The following is a 4,216-nucleotide window of genomic DNA, read 5'->3' as shown; positions in this document are numbered from 1 at the left end:
AGCAGCAGCAGCAGCAGCCCTAGCAATGCGTGGACTCTTCTTGAGCAGGCCTGCTGTTCTACTAGTGTCTCCGCGCTCTACCAAAACTCTGTTCTCCTCTCATTCTGCCCTCATCTCTGGAAATGCTTTTCCAACCCACACGACACTAGGAATGTCCTTTGTTGGGAGGGAGCATGTAGGTCGGGAGGGGCGTGTGCTGCCGAGGGAGGGGAACTGACTTAAGAAGGACTGACGTGGGACTACGTCACTGACAGGGCAGCTGGGCCTCTGCCCACCTGGTCCAGCCCCTTGTTGGGTCTGCATGGAGACAAGTACGGAGGCTCGGACCACCTCACCCCAAGGCCCTCCCTCTGTTCTCTGGGAAACCTCAGAGCCCTGGGCCAGCCCCTAGGAATACAGGTTGCCATGAGGCTAAACTCCCTTCTGCCCTGGAGGCAAACAGCCAGGGTTTTGTCTGCGGGCCTTAAGTGGCAATCCAGCCCTCAGGAGGGAAGGCTACCTGGAATTCTGGGCAAGTGCTGACCCACGTTTCAGACTCCAGCTACAGAAGAGCAGGTTGAATTTCCTACTGTCCGACCATCCAGGCCCCAGAGTGCTTGAGCGAGAGACCCCGCTCAACACCAGCCAGCTTTGGCTCACAGATACCACAGAGCTCGGGATGAATTGGCAGCCCCTGGTGAACAAGACACAGCTATTTCTGAAATCAAGGGCCGCAGCCAGCGCTCCAAGAGATCGCATTCTCTGGGCGACCATGTTCAGATAGAGGGCAAGAGGCAAAGCAAACAATGGGAATGGTTGCTGTGTTTCCGTCAGGACTAGTTCTGGCCACAGTAAAACTGTGGTGGCAGCAGCTTGTTCTCGGTTTCTCAGTGCCCGCCCACCCCACCCCGGCCATCCTCCCAACCTGCATAAATGCACACCCCCCATATGTCTTTCATTCCCCCATTTCCCTCCCCCTGCTCCTTGACCTCTAGTGAAGCCTGAGCCCTCCCAGCATCCTCTGTCCACCCAGGGCTCCAAGCTCCTTTATCCCAGGAAAGGCCTCTCATCTCAGGTACTCAAATGCTCGGGATATCTCCAAATGCCGGAAACGCTCACTGGCTGTGAAAGCTTGAGAAGCTGTTGAACCTCAGGGAGACTCAGTTTCCACAGGAGTTAAAGAGAAAACGTGATATCTTCCTCCAAATGTCCTGGAAAAGATGCAACGAAATGTGGGCGTGAATACGCAGCCAATATGCAGCAGTATGGCGGTCGCGTGGGAAAGCGTGGCAGCGCTCCCACACATGGTAAAGATCAATGCCCAGAGCTCCCTGAAGCACCCACCCACCCAGACCTGGTTACTCAGCCCCTCCCTGGGCCCTCGCAGACCACCCCCTGGACCAGCTGCTGGAGGTAACGCCCAGCACTAGGGTGCATGGGCTACAGGGCCAACTCAGCGCCAGGGCCGGCATTGATTCTCTCATGGGTCCTTCACCCAGGCAATGCCAGATGTCAAAAACGTGTGCTTGTGTCTTCTTCCTAGAAACGATGTATTTGGATGTGGCTGTCTTATAAGCTGAGGCATAGACCACATAATTGTCAGGTGGGCTACAGTCTGGAGGAAGAACCCTTTAAACTGTATCAGCCACTTGCGCCTAGAGTATGTGAATGAAGGAATAGAAAAGAGTGTTTCTTGGGGGTCAGGAGATAAGGAGAAGGTGAGATGCTGAGGAAAGAAGGGAGGAAAGGAGCCCAGAAAGAGGAAGCAAATTCAGGCTACTTTCTCTACTTTTTCTAGAGTTCTGCTTATCACCACCAGTGTTTTAAATCCCTTGGATTCAAAGTGCTGCTGCTGCTGCTGCTAAGTCACTTCAGTCGTGTCCGACTCTGTGTGACCCTGTAGACGGCAGCCCACCAGGCTCTGCCGTCCCTGGGATTCTCCAGGCAAGAACACTGGAGTGGGTTGCCATTTCCTTCTCCATTGCGTGAAAGTGAAAAGTGAAAGTGAAGTCGCTCAGTCGTGTCCGACTGGTAGCGACCCCATGGACTGCAGCCCACCAGGCTCCTCCATCCATGGGATTTTCTAGGCAAGAGTACTGGAGTGGCTGCCATTGCCTTCTCCGGGATTCAAAGTGCAGTATACCAGAAAAGCAAACATCCTCCACGAGGAGGAAAGGAAGAGGCCACCACAGGTGGTCCCGCAGGGCCCCACGTGCCCACGTCTGGTACACCAGTCCCCTAGGGGTGGGGATGAGTGCCAGGCTCCCGGCACTCATCTGATTCTAGACCCAGCCCCATGCTGATTTGCAGTGCGTCTGTGTGTATGTGTATGTCGTGTGTTGTGTGTTATGTGTGCCCAGTTGGTCAAGCTGCTTACATTTCTCTGAGCCTCCATTATCCTTCATCTGGGACACGATGATTCAATTACCTGCCCAGTGGCCCTCACAGACGGATGAAAGTTCAGAAGAGAGCTGGTGCATAAAAGGACTTTATGAATTGGGAACTGCTTTTCTACCATATGGTATGGTGATAATCCACTCCATTGAGAAAGAAGCAGAGCTGGGAGTGGGGAGAAGTGACTCAGGAAGCTCAAGACAGGAGGGAGGGCTGAGGAGTGTGTCAGAGGCCCAGAATAGAAGCGTTTTCCGAGCCTGGAGCCAGACTCCAGGGCCAGGCCCGTCATCAGCTGGCAGGCTCCAGCTGGCGGGGGTGGGGTGGGGGGGGGTGGCGGGGAGACCCCCCGGCTACCTGCTCCCTCCCCTCCACCCCAACCCCAACCCTGTCTACAGCCCGAGGTGGCCGCTTGTCTGGCCAGGCTAGTGCCGGCCAACGGCCGTGGCTCCCAGGCAGGAAGTGGAGGCACTGACCACTCCTTTGACTTCACTGAGAATTCAAACGGCTTTGCCCGCTCACTGCCAAATGCTGCCCTGGCCTCCTGCCAACACTCCCTACCAACAAAATGACCCTTCAGATGGAACCTACAAAGCATATGGACCCAGGAGCCCACAGGCCCCGAGGAGACATGCTGACCCCTGCCCCACCTGCCTCCTCTGGGCTCCAACCCTTTTGCTCCAAGGCAGGAAACAGACACGGGTCCCTAGAACTCAAGACTGAAGAGATATGAAGGATTGGGGTCTGGAGGCAAGCTGGCCCCTGGCCAGCTTGGGCGTAACTAGGCAGGGATTCAATGTTTCACAAACAAACACGGTTCCAAGGCATTCCTGCTGCTCACTCATGCCAAGTACAGCAAGGTAATAACTCAAGGAACAGTGACCTCATCAGACAAGCAGGCTCCCCAGCGTCTCACACAAACCCCACATCCCCAAAAGACCTGGGGACTTGACTTGTCATGAAAAAGCCCACAGAGACCGTGTAGACAGAGCAGGTGGCCAGTTTAGAAGCTGGCTGGAAAGCAGGATGGAGTTTTCCCCTGGCGTCTTGGAGAACCCACCCTTCCAGCGGAGGGGTCCCAGCTTCAGGGCCCTGCCCCCACTGTCACACATAAAGAAACCAAGACAAAGCCAAAGTTGTGTGTCATCTCGTCTCCCCGGGGACCTTGGCAGCCATTGGGAGCTGGGTGCTGCTGTGAAGGCGCTGAGCCTAGTCCTGTTTCATTTCCCCCATCTGCTCCTTTCTTCCTCCTTGGGATGTGGGGAGAGGTGGAGATGGAGGAGGAAGCAGGAGGAGAAGGGATGCCCAGCTGTTCTGACTGCTTATTCCCCACTCCTTCAGCCAGAAGAGGGGAGGAGCAGAAAGCCATGGCTGGCCTTGGAAAAGGGAAAAACACACCCCCGGATGCCTAGGACTGTGTGCAAGGGGCTACCCGAAGCGGCAGAGGGGCGGGGTTCGCGGACTCGGGCTAGCCGCCTCCGCTTGGGCTCCGGGCGTTTTCCTATCGCCGGCGGGAACAGGCTAAACCCACACGTCTTCCTGGGCCCTCCCGCCGGGGTGTGGTGGACTTCTTTACATTAAGATAATAGCTGTATTAAGCAGAGCGAACCTTAGACGGTGCTTACCATGTGCTAAGTACTGTGCTAAGTGATTAAGGTGCCTTGGCTCTTCCACCACTCCAAACAACGCTGTGAGTAGTTCTTTCTGTTGTTGATATTTGATCGCTTAGCCTGACTCTTTGTGATCAATTATTTCAGTTAAATCCTGAAGCTCTCTTTGGAGGGTGAGTACAAAAACAGCAATAAATTGTAGATTTATTGTACAAATATACATATATATATATATA

The sequence above is a fragment of the Bison bison genome, unplaced genomic scaffold, assembly GCF_000754665.1.
Source record: "Bison bison bison isolate TAMUID 2011002044 unplaced genomic scaffold, Bison_UMD1.0 scf7180017864267, whole genome shotgun sequence".
Lineage (NCBI taxonomy): Eukaryota > Metazoa > Chordata > Mammalia > Artiodactyla > Bovidae > Bison > Bison bison.
Note: the sequence above shows the minus strand (reverse complement) of the source record.